At 34.9% G+C, this 12,892-nt stretch overlaps 1 long non-coding RNA gene across 1 annotated transcript; it reads left to right on the top strand.

Moving 5' to 3' along the window:
• The first annotated feature begins 7,517 nt into the window (after positions 1–7,517).
• LOC146954114 (uncharacterized) lies at positions 7,518–10,871 on the top strand. Its single transcript, XR_015011829.1, has 2 exons — positions 7,518–7,621; positions 10,249–10,871. It is a non-coding gene; the product is annotated as an uncharacterized LOC146954114 (long non-coding RNA).
• Positions 10,872–12,892: the final 2,021 nt, after the last annotated feature.

Genomic DNA, 12,892 nt, shown 5'->3' on the forward strand with positions numbered 1-12,892 from the left:
AAAGTGCAAGTGGAGGAAGAGAAAGAAATAAGTTGCGTGGAAGAGAGAAAGAAGGGGGAATTTTGACACTGACGCATGCGCTGCTTTTTCTGATACTGGCACAACTGCACTGCATTTGACTAACAAAGCTGCACTGCATTTTTCTGACAACTACTGGAAAATTCCGCCAAACCCGGAGAAGTACAGATAAAGTATCTCAAGTATTTCTCCAATATTAATATATTAAACAAAATAAAATAAGCAATGAACAGTAGCTGAGGGTAGAAACCATCACATCGACATTTAATGCAAAAGCATCTATAAGCAATTTGAGCATTTGTGAACAGTGCTCCAAAATTTTACTCAATATTGGGTATATTGATACTACTATTGTTAAAGTTGAAAGCTAGCCCCAAGAATCGGCTAATAACTCTACCATGATTTTGTTTTTCTTCAAACAATAGCGACAAGGAAGGAATTTCGTCCTTGTGGGTTCTTTAACTTCTCAAAATATAGTTAAGTATGAAGTTGAGTTTTTGTGAGCTGTTAAAAATGATAAGTTGCGAGAAATAAGTGTTTTGCTTGATTGTATGTCAAACATGAAATGTATAATCAAAGTTTATAGGCAAAACTAATTCTACTGGACAAAACATCGCCTACAAAATCTGGTTTTATTCCTCCAAAATTAGAGAGAGACATCACATCTCTATTCCAAATTGGACCGGTTGTGATTTGCCGTGCATAATTTCTTAGGAGAATTCTTTGGTGTACAAGTTTTGTTCATTATTTGTAAAAAAAAAAAAAAACAAGTTTGGTTTTTTTTAATGGAAAATAAATACTTTCATTAAAATTCAAATTGAGCAAAATTACAAAACAATTCTTCCAATTTTATCGGATGTCCCCGAAGGGACCAAATTGAGCAAAATTACAAAACAATTAAATAAAATGAGTTTGGTTTATTGTCGATACTCTAGATTAAATTAGTTTAAAATTCATCCCTCGATCTTTGCCGCCAGCTCTGCTTTGTTTTTGTGGGTCTCCGGATTTGTTACTATGTTTTTATGGTTGTTCAAAGATTGGGTGCGACTTCAGATTTGTACCTCAATGGTGGATAGGTTTCGCAGACCTGAAAGGGTATGGTTCTGTTAACCCGAAAGGGCGGTTGATTATTAATGTATTGAACTCATTGCTCGATAAGAGTTCTTACGCGTCAAATTGAAATCAATTGTGTTGGTAGTCTGAACCTTTGATTCTTGATGCTCCGGATCTGTTAAGATCCACAAGTATCAAGGCGCGTCAGACATGCTTTACTCAAATGAACTTTTATACTTGTTGCTTTGGTTAGAGAGTTGTTGGTACGTGGATTTTGATTCCGTGTTGACGGTTTGTCCATTCACCAGTTTTATACCATACTTGTTATTTACAAATGTTCGCTCTTCATTTATTTTTTGTAGTTTGGTTTCACGCTCGTACGCGGGTTCGTTGGACTGCACTCATAATGAGTGATTATTTGGAAGGATAGAGTAGGGTTGATCTAGTAGGCTTAAGTTACACCCTGTATTCCAGTTTGGGTTGTACTTGGGTCAGTTCTAATGTCCCTCCGTCTTTGTATCTTTGTAGTTTTATTTAATATAAATTTTTTCTGCTTAAAAAAATAGTTTAAAATTAAAATATAATTTAAAATAATGAAAATAATTTTTTTTTGTCAAGTAGCCTAATGACTAAAGCTCACACATTTAAATGTGAAGAAGTGGGGTGTTCGGGATTCGAACTCCGGCCCCTGTATATAATATACAATATTCCTACCAACTGAGTTAAGCTCACGTGGATAAAAAAATAAAAAATATATATAATACTAAACTATTTTTGAGAGGAATATGATACTAAATTATTGAATGGTAGATACGCACTAAACTATTTTAAAGCCGAACTTGCATGAATGATTTTGATCCGTGACTATATAGCGTAACCATGTAGGTGCATTGAATGATTACATAATGCCAAAGTGGCGTCCAATTATAGATTGAAAACATATTTTCCATTTCATCATTTTGCTGCTAAGTCCGTTTGCAATCGCAGCCAGCTACCATTTTGCCATTATTATTCCACACAAAAAGTAAACCTTGTTGAATGCGACCTCTTTTTAACATATAAATAAAGGGTAGTGCTAACTTGTTCCCTGAGGGCACGTGTTAAGAAATATAAGAAGAAATATTTTTTAAATTTTTGTGCATTTAAATCATTAAAAAGCTCCTTTCAAAAAAAATCATTAAAAAGTTAAAAATTAAATGTAATACACACATTCCAATAAATTTGTGACTTAAGGACATAAGTTAGCATTTTCCATAAAGAAATTAATTATCATATTATCAATCAATCCAACTAAAAGTCTTAACAAATAAGGTTGTTACAGCCAACGATCGAATGAGTAATCTTATTCATTTTTCTTCTAACAAGCTGATATTTACAATAGATAAAAGAGGTAATAAATTGATTGTTCCATGGAGGACTCAGAGATGGAAGAATAAATTGTCCGACAGAATGCATGGTGTGCATCGGTAATTATGAAGATGCAACACACATTTTATTTGATTGTTCCATGGCTGTAACTATTTGAAAGACTTGCGACTTATGGCAGGTTAGAATGAGATGTGGCAAAATTACAATGTTGAAACTATAATATTCTCACTTTTGCAAGTAATGCCGCCAATACAACGCGAGAGGTTTGTGACTATTACTTAAAGTTTGTGGAAGAGTCAAAACATGAAAGTGTGGTAGTAAGTTATTAATACGTGTAGTCAAATTTTGGAGCATGCGAAAAACTTATAGGAAGACTGGTTGCATGCAAATGTAACAAAGCATGCTAAGCAAACACAACAACAAGAAGATAGACCTACGCCAAAAACTGTCACAACAGAGACGACTAGCAACACTCAACATCAGTTGTCTCGTTGGCATCCACCAATTACTGGGTGCCTAATGTGCAACATTGACGTCTGATTCTCCATCACGCTGAACTAGGGGTTGCTATGACACTTTGGTCACAACATATTTGCTCCACGGAAGTCGGAGAATCTTTGGGATTGATTTATGCCATCAATTGGGTGCATCGTCTACAACTTCACAATGTTGATTTTGACTAAGTAGCAAAGATATTTGTAGATTACTTCAACAACGGCAACCACAACATCACAAAATTTGACACTATATTAGATGAATGCAAACATTGTTGTAGTTTATTTTTCACAAACTCTCATGTGGAGTTTAGTCAGAGGCAAACGAATAAGGTAGCTCATACATTAGTTAGTGAGACCATATTCTTATCTAATCCTCAACTCTCCATACTTTTGTTGATGACCTGCCATATATCATATTGAACTAATATCTAATTAAATGCTATAAGTTTTTCCCCTTTAAAAAAAGGTGCTATAAACACTTTTTCCAACTATTCCTTTAATATTCACTTTATTATTGGATGAAATTATTACCAATCAAATCCTTTTATGTGGCATCTATTTTTAAAATATGAGATCCACATTAATTTCATCAAATAAATGAGTGAGTATAAGTGAGAATGTTGCAAGATGACTATTCCCAACACTCTTCATATATAAAATGACGAGACATCTCTCCAAGGATGTATGTGAACATTTTCTACAACTTATTTCGATCAAACTCAAAATTCACACTTTCACGTTGGATTATACTTACACACCCATCAAATTTTTTTTTTACGCATTTCGATCCAACTAATTTACTCCATCTGTTCCTTTTAAGTGTCGTTCTAGTGTGAATTTAGTGTTTCTATTTAACAGTCGTTTTAGTATTTTAAGAGTATGATTTGTCAATTATACCCTTTGTCAATTACTCATATATTTTTCAATAAAACTAGCTAATTAATGCTATATACTTGGAAAACTAAAGTTTTTTTTATAAACAAAGTTTGTTTCTTGTTATCTTAAAATTTAAACAAAATTTTGTTACCTATAATAATGGTTCCATGAATAGTTAAAATTCTATAAATAAGATGAGTAGTAATTATCAAAAATTTCAAGTGCAAAGTAAAAGAACAGATCTGAGAGAAAATTCGCTCATAAGATTGAGATAGATATTGAGGCTGAACATGTGCCTTGGAGACGAACCCAAAACCCTAAAATTTGTAGATTTCAACAGACTTGAACAATTATCAGAGAATCTAGGAATGAGAATGCTAAAGTAGCGACAACACGGAACCTTATCCGTTGAAACCTGTAGAACTCAATAGATCTGAATTTTATTACGGTTTAAATAAGTCCCCCGTTTTTATAAATATATCACTTTTTGTTTTTAGTCTGTCAAAAAATTTCTTCAAACAATGCTCCCTCAAATATTTTTCGTCTTAGAATTTGGCAATCGTTGTTTAAAGTTGCACACATGACGGTGTATAAGGGAATAAAATTGAAATTATAGAGACAAAAAATTACTTCAAAATAAGTTTTGCTACTTATAAATACATTGGCTTTCGTTTTTAATCCCTCTATATATTGCGACATGTGCAGCCTTTACAACAAGAATCCAATTTGTTGGAGGAAGATATTATTATTATTATTTTTAAATGAAATTGGAGGAAGATATTTAGGGGATGACCAATGTTTGAAATAAATTTAGAGAAACTAAAAATTTATAAGAACCAAAGACTTATTTAACAATCTTTAATGAACTGAGATTGTTAATGAAGCTTGTGTTGACAACCGTCATTTTGATGATGTTTTAATTGCAAGTTTGTCTTTCCTGCATATTGTTTCTCTCTTTGTAAATTAGACTTAGAACTTGTTAAAGGACCTTAGTGATTTGTGGCATAATGTTCTTTTCCCCGTATGTCAAAAGTTTTCTTCATTTGCTTTCAAAAATTCTGGTTCTGCACAGATGAATCGATTCACATCTATCTGAATCGTATCACACAAACTCTCCGACTTTGTGTGAATCGACTCAATATATCCTGAATCGTATCATGAAACTTTCTGACTTGCATTGAATCAACTCATTTTAATCTGAATCGTATCAATCTTCATCCTGGCGAATTTGAATCGATTCAATTTTTGCCTGAATCGCATCAATCTATATGTTCTGCTGTCTGAATTGATTCATACTTTTAGTGAATCGATTCAAATAGTTATTTTTGTACGAAAATTTGCACCTACACTCATTTACTATATATACTCACTCTCTCATAACTCCTATTTCATTGAACCATTTGCATCTATTCTCTCTAGGTTTCAAAAACTCATTGTTCATAAATTCTTCAAGATTAAACATTTTTTCTTAGAATCACTTTGTACATTGATTCACATTGATTTTCTGTGGTGCTTATAGGGATTGTAAGTTGGTTCTCTCGAGGAAATTGGTTGGGCTTAATCAAGGTTCCAAAGTGAAGTGAATAATTTCATTCCACCTCCAAAGGGCTTGGGGGTTCTTTCTAATTGTTCTTGCAATCGAAGGGGATTCGTTTACCGAACGTAGCATCGTAGACTTGAGTGAAGAGTCCGAAAGAGTGCACGGGTAATCAAGGATTCAAAGATTCAAGGAACACCAAATTCAAAGGTTATTTGAACTTTGGGGGAGTGTTTACATAGGGGTTGAAGAACTAGTTTAGTTTCAAGGAACTCTTGTAATCACATTTGTATTCAACATTGTTATTATTAATGGATTACCTTGGTGCGCAGAGACGTTTTTCACCAAGAAGAGTAGACGCAGCTCTAGCAAGGACGAAAAGAGCGAACTACTATAAAAATATCGTGTTATCTCTCTTCCTTATCCTCTTTACTTTCAATTGTTGCATATGTTAATTGAGTAATTGTTAGAGTAGAAACTTGTATTGATCTAAGTTGTTTTTGATAAAAATTTAATCTAATTCTTTGAATTATATTTTAGTACTACCTTAGATCAATTGGTTTCAATTGCTATTCAATTCTTCAATCGCATATGCCTTGTGTTTTTTATTGATAGCTTGTTATATTTTCATATAAGTTTGGTTTTGAAATTGTCTAGTTTTGCAACTTGTTCAAGAGCCATTTACTTTTGATTGTAATAAGATTTGTATTGTGCATCTCTCAATTCTATATTGTATCTCATTAGCACATAGCATTATCTTTTTGTGAATTGTTATGATTGTTCAAGCTTGTTTCCAATAGTCAAATCAATTCAAATCGTTTTTTTGTTAAAACTCCGAAAAACTTTTTCAAAGCGCTATTCACCCCCCTCTAGCGTGCAACCTTATTTGCCATATCGACCAACAATTAATTAAGTTGCAACATAATATATCTTGTACAAAATTGGGGTATATGTTTAGGGAGCAATTTAAGTTAAATTACATTCTGAACACCAACGCGAGTTAACATAATATATCCTTTGGACTAGTCATACCCCACACACAAGAACTATGGTATTCAATTCTTAAAGTCCATAATGCAAAAAATTTAATAAAGGAATGGGAATGGGTTGTCACTAACGTGAGTTAACTCACATTGGTTATACCGAATGTGAATTAACTCACTTTAGGGGTATGAGAGAAGAGCAATTTTCAACCCCCAACGTACACTATACCCTTGGCCCAAGACCTGTGAGATGTTAGGACCATTGACATGCCATCTAACCTGAAGATGTTATTATGCCATTTCGGTTGGTTAGTCGATATAAAGTTTTGCTTGACTTTTAAATATCCTCCCGCAAATAAATGGTGGGATTTAACCTCACGAACTATTTGGTCCTCATATCATATATCAAGTTTTTTGTTTTTTTAAAAGAACAATGCCGGAGACTAATATCTCATATTTTCTTCATTAAATCAATCCCCGTCAGAAGACTATATTTCTGTGATGAATACGACGATGATTTTCTCTCAGTGTTGCAGTGCCGTTGAGGATAAGTGTGTTTGGATGGAGATTACTCTAAGACAAGTTACCAATGCAAGTGGAATTGTCGAGACAAGGCGTCATTTTTGATGTTGTCATACCCCAATTTTTGACCTAAGGTCCCACTGACACATGTCCTCTGACCCGGAATATTCTCGGTCTTTTCAGTGAAAATTTCGGCAGAGAGGTATTTTAAAATACCTCATATTTTGTTCCGAGTTCAAGCCCACTTCTCCTTTATTTTATTTTATTAGTCTTTTATTTTAATTTCCATCTTTTATATTTTTATTTGATTTTGTCTTTTGTTTGTAGTTTACACCTTTCCATATTTATTATTATTATTTATTTAGTTTTATCATTTCTTTTCCATTTCTATCCTTTTAGTCAAATACGTTTTCTTTAGTTTTGATTTTTGTTTTGTTAACTTTTTAATGGGTCCAAAATAGTATAGTGTCCAAAAAATATTGTTTGCTCTTTTCCAATTTTCTTGTTCTTTTCCACGCCTCAATCACAGGCAGAGTCTCAAGTCTACTCTTTCTTCCCTTTTTCATGCCAAACGCGTCCAGCATCTTGCAATGCCATTCAATCCTATTCAATGCACTTTTAATTGGAGTTTAATTTCTGTCCAAATTAAAAACTGCATAATTGTTTAAAAGGAGGACAGAGTCACATATCAAAGGGGGGATCGGGGGAGCTACCTTGGAGGTGGCGGCAGCTTTCTTTCACCGATTCACTTTCTTTCCAATCAAAAGGTCCAAGCCAAAACACAACACACTCATATTGTCTTGCATCTCTCTCTCTCTCTTATACTTTTGGTTCTTTTTTTGTTTTATTTCTTTAATCTTATCAATCGTCTTTTCTTATGTTTAATTTATGCATGTCTTGATTTTGGTTGAAATTGCAAAAGGATTATAGATCTAGTGTCAGTAAAACGCAAGTCAGCTTCTTGATTGAACTCTATCAAAACCATGGTTCAATTCAATTATATATACTTGCGAATATCAATTTCTTTGCAGGCTCACTCGTCTGATTTTGATTCTTTCATGATATTTCAGCCTTTTAATACTGCAACAACTCTTCTATACTTAATTTTCATACGTTTTTTAAGCAAGCAAACTCTGTACCTTAACCGTGTATGTTTATATGTTTTGAGGCAAATTTTGTTTGTTTGTGACACTAAATTAGTTTTTGTATGAGGCAATGTTTACCATGATACTAATTTTTAACCGTGTATAAACTATTTTGGATTCCATTTATGTTTTTTGGTCAATTCACATTGTTTCTATACTATTATTTTGGTTGCTTTTGTTTGTCGTAGAATTTAATTTGATCTTTGAATTAAACGATAAACAAAGGTAAATAATAATGCATTGTTTGATTTGTTTAGTGTTTTATTATCATGCATTTCTATTTTTGTTATTTATTTATCCCTTTAGTTTATCTATTGTTAATTTTATCTCATGCACTTTTATAAGTTTAGATTTATTATTCTGCATTTGTATTATTTATTCATGCATGTATATTTTTAGTCATTTATTTTATTGCATATATCTAGAATGTAATTAGGTCCAATGTACAATATAAATAAAAAATAGTGTGTGTGTGTGTGTGTGTGTGTGTGTGTGTGTGTGTCTTTTATTTCTCTTACTGCTTTATATATCAAAAAATGCAAAAAAATTAGATTAGGTTAGGAGATTTTGTGGTGATCCAACGTCACTACAAAACTCTCACGCTTTTATTTTTATTGCTACGTTAGTTTATTTTATGTTCTATTCAATATTCAAAAACAACAAAAAACATTCAAATAACCAAAAATACAAAAATATTTTCATAATAAACCTTGATTTTCAATCAAGTGACGTTCTTTTTATTTTCTTTCTTAATCAAATTTCAAATCAAATTTTAATTCTACTTTAAGTCTATTTTCGATATAAAAAAATACAAACCAATTCTCATTTGCCACTTGGCTTTTTCTCTTTAAAACTTTTTTCAAAACTAATAAAAAACACACAACCAATCAAACGTCAATTTATACCCCGAACTACGAGGTTTTGATCCCTCACGGGTACGTAGGCAGATGACACTCGTCCTTCCAAATCAATAAAATGTAGATAATTAGGTCTTCCTTTTTTTAATCATTTCAAAGTTTCATTTTTTTTTTAAAAAAAAGCAAGCAAGTTTATAGCACAAAACATTAAATAAAATCAAAAGGTTCTCGTAGAGTACTACGAATATTTAGGGTGCTAATACCTTCCCTAAATATAACCAACCCCCGGACCCCCCAATTTAAATAAATTTTTTCAAAGTCGTGAAATAAAAAGTGAGTCAAACGCTAACCAAATAGCCTTGATCTCCGAAAAATGACGCGACAGAAATGGCGACTTCACTGGGGACCCCCCTAAGAGGGTTGAGCCTAACTTGGTTTTACCTAAATTTTTGTGCTATAACTTGCTTAAAAAAAATCAAAAAAATAAAAGATGGAAATATCTGTATATATGTTCTCCCCTTCTTCTTTCTTCTTTCTTTTAACGTGAGTGGTGAGATAAGTCCTACACTTGGACTTGAGGGAAATTAAGATAGGACCGGGTATAATCATAGTTTCCATGCCAAGAGTACTCTTCGGTATTGGTACATGTGATAACCCACTCAATGGAGGGATCTTGGAGGTATACTTTTGTCGTCGTGAGTACTCGCGTATGGCATGTTACTTTCAAGTGACCGTCGAAGTTGAGAACCTTTAGTCACCTTTAACCCATCTTGGCCTTTTAGGACGTAGTGCGGTGGCTGGTCGAGAGTACTCTCGTATTGGTTGACACGCGATACTACACCCAAACGAGACTAACCTACGAATATTGTTGGAACGAGAGTACTCTCGTCACCTAACAAATATTCGGAAGTGGTTGAAAACTTTGGGAACTTGGTAGAACCCTTGTTACAAATGCAAATGGAAACTTTAGTCCTTACCAAATGGCGTTGTTACCCGGACTCCAACATGTGGACTTAACCTCAATATGTATTTCGAGCATAAACATGCATACATGCATTCACCCATAAAAAAAAAATCATTAAAATCGAAGGACCTTGATAAGTCCTTGTAAACATTAGAGGTGTGGACCTTGTAAAGAGGGACACCAAGGAATACAATTTCAAAAGTCTTAAACTAGACCTTAACTTTGGTCGAGGACTTTGTCTTTGCTTTTAAGGGAACTGTTTTTAACGTTTCAAATTATCAAATGAAACATTATTCCTTATGATGTTTACAATTACTTTGACAAGGCCTTCAAATTCGTCCATTTTTTTGCATAAGCATATCATGCATCATTTTGCATTCATAAGTTTCAAATCTGAGTCTCACAAGTCATTGTTTTCTCAATAAAAGGTCAACCCGTTTCACAAAGTGGTCCGACTGTTCTCATCCAAAGTCGACTCGCACCTACAACACTCGTGCAAATAAAAAGAGTGAACGTATCAGTCTGAACAGGACAACACTCTAGGCCGAGTCAAAGCAACCGCAGTTCCAGCAAGGGCCCGAACGCCAACATCAACAACAGCCTCGACAACAGGCTCCAAAGATGCAGTTTGACCCAATCCCAATGACGTATGCGGAACTGCTTCCCATCTTGCTCATGAAGAACCTTGTCAAAACTAGAAAGCCTCTTCGAGTGCCCAACGAGTTGCCGGTTGGGTATCAACCTGACCTCTCATGTGCCTTTCATCAAGGAGCACCCGGCCATGACATCGAGCACTGTTTATCTTTGAAGATTGAAGTCCAGAAGCTGATTAAAGCCAATATGTTGCTCTTCGAAGATTGAATTCGGACTTGCAAGCCACATTTGGGTCGTTTTTGATGTTCCTTCTACTACTTATCTGTTCAAATAATGCGTTGGTTTGTTGTTTGCTGCTTTTCAAAAAAAACCCTTTCGTTCTGCCCGAGACGAAAGTGAACTGGTGTAGGGCTTTTTGCTTTAAGCATTTTCATCAATAATAAAAAGGTTGTTTTGATCCCGAATTTGTTTTTTATTTTGTGCTTTGTTCTGGAAAAATGGTAATACAAAAAACCAAAAAAATATAATCATTCTCAAATATCTGCATAATCATAACTTACACTTGTCAAAATCAATAATCAAATCATGCATTAATAAACCCGTTGAACACATTAACCATGTACTCTCTTCCGACTTTGAGTTCCCTGTGTCCGAAGCTGAAGAAGGGAAGGATGAAGAGACTCCCAATGAGATCTCACACATACTGGGGCATCTTAGCCGTCGAAGCTGCAAACAAAAATCAAGAAGATTGTCCAAGAAGATGGCAGTCATTCACAAAGACTGGCATGAGATGTTACCGTTGCCTCGCATGGACATCATACTTCAGTACAAATTTCAACAGGGGTAACCCTCCCTCCTTCCCCAATATGCAACATGGAGGTCGTGCCTCCCGCGGAGATCGAAGTCCCGTCAATAGGAGTTCTGCTAAAGTCCAAGCTTGATCAAATTTAAACACATGACGACCTTGTACAAATATATCAAAAGAGGTTTGAAACAAGCTTCTAACAAAAAGGTTCGTCCCCATGAATTTCAAGAACGGAACTTTGTACTACTTTCCTACCAGACTCCAGGGACAAGTGGATGCCTAACTTTGAAGGCTTGTGTGCAACTATGGATGGTGACAAACTCGCACATCCCGTGAATGCCGATGCAGTCAAGAAATACTTTGTCAAAAATAAAAGCTCGATAAGTCGCAAACCTGAAAAAGCGGCTTAGGCAAAAATGAGCGTCTCGGTGGACCGAAAACCCGAAAAGGGCGGTCCAGGCAAAAATTAGAGACAAAAAAAAACTGATGATTATCCTGATAGATTGAAAACCCGAAAGGGCGATCTATGCAAAAGTTAAGGATCATGACAAGTAACTGCATCCGCCAGCACTGTCCTCTTGGGGCACCCAGTCATCAAAAGAATCTCCGATTCGAAGCATCTGCATATCAAAGACTCGAAACGGGGGCATTCAAAGTTGTCAGGGAGTATAACGGTTATTGTGTTCAATGTACCCTTCCCATTATATTTACCATTTTCCAAAATTTTCAAAGATCCGTGGAGTCACGCCATTGGTAGGCCACCACTCAATTCATCAAATTTGAGCCTGTGCCATTTACTTGGAACTCTCATTTATTCTGTTTGCAAAATTTCTTCTATTTTTGATGGCAATACTTGAAGCAAAAATTTTCAAAATACAAAACTTTTTTTTTTCATCTTTTGAAAAGCGTTAACAACAAACACACTCTCTTTGAACTTGTGAGTAGTCGAACCGTACATCAGCATCCGCCTTGAGAACGGCTACATTCCGGAAGAGAAACATGTCTAAACGCAATGGAGGGGATCTCTGCTTCAAGCAAGATGCTTTCACAGTCAAAAAAATATATACAAAAAATGATACAAAAAAATCAATGCTCGCTAATTCGAAAAACCTGAAAAGGCGGCTTAGGCAATAGAGAGCGTCCCGGTGGACTGAAAACCCGAAAGGGCGGTCCAGGCAAAAATTAGGGGCACAAAAAAGGAATATACTCCCGGTGGACTGAAAACCCGAAAGGGCGGTCCAGGCAAAAGTTAGGGATTCTCATAACAAAAAAAATGACTGCTGAAGCATGCCAAGGGAAAAGCACTCTGCGTCGGTTTACAAATGGCGACTTCTTCCAGACTTTCGTTTAAACATTGGGCTCTCTCCCCAGGAGGTATCAGTTGCTACCTTGTGCCGGGTTTCACCCCATCAATGGCTCAATTTGTTCACAATAATATCATCTCCAAGGAAGTTTGCCGAGTGTTTGTACTGCGATGTCAGTCCGCCTCCCGTCCTACATATCTTGTCTCGTTTCATCGAGTCGTCTGTCATATACAATTCATACATTCATACAATCATACATAAATACCTTCACTTATTCATACATTCATACATATCATATACGCAATACCAATTCATACATGATTGCATTGGTCACCAAAATCTTGTTTCGGTCATGTCTTTTCAATTTGG

Source organism: Medicago sativa, chromosome 1 (genome assembly GCF_051527215.1).
Source record: "Medicago sativa cultivar Bolivia chromosome 1, Bolivia_mono, whole genome shotgun sequence".
NCBI classification, from domain to species: Eukaryota; Viridiplantae; Streptophyta; class Magnoliopsida; order Fabales; family Fabaceae; genus Medicago; species Medicago sativa.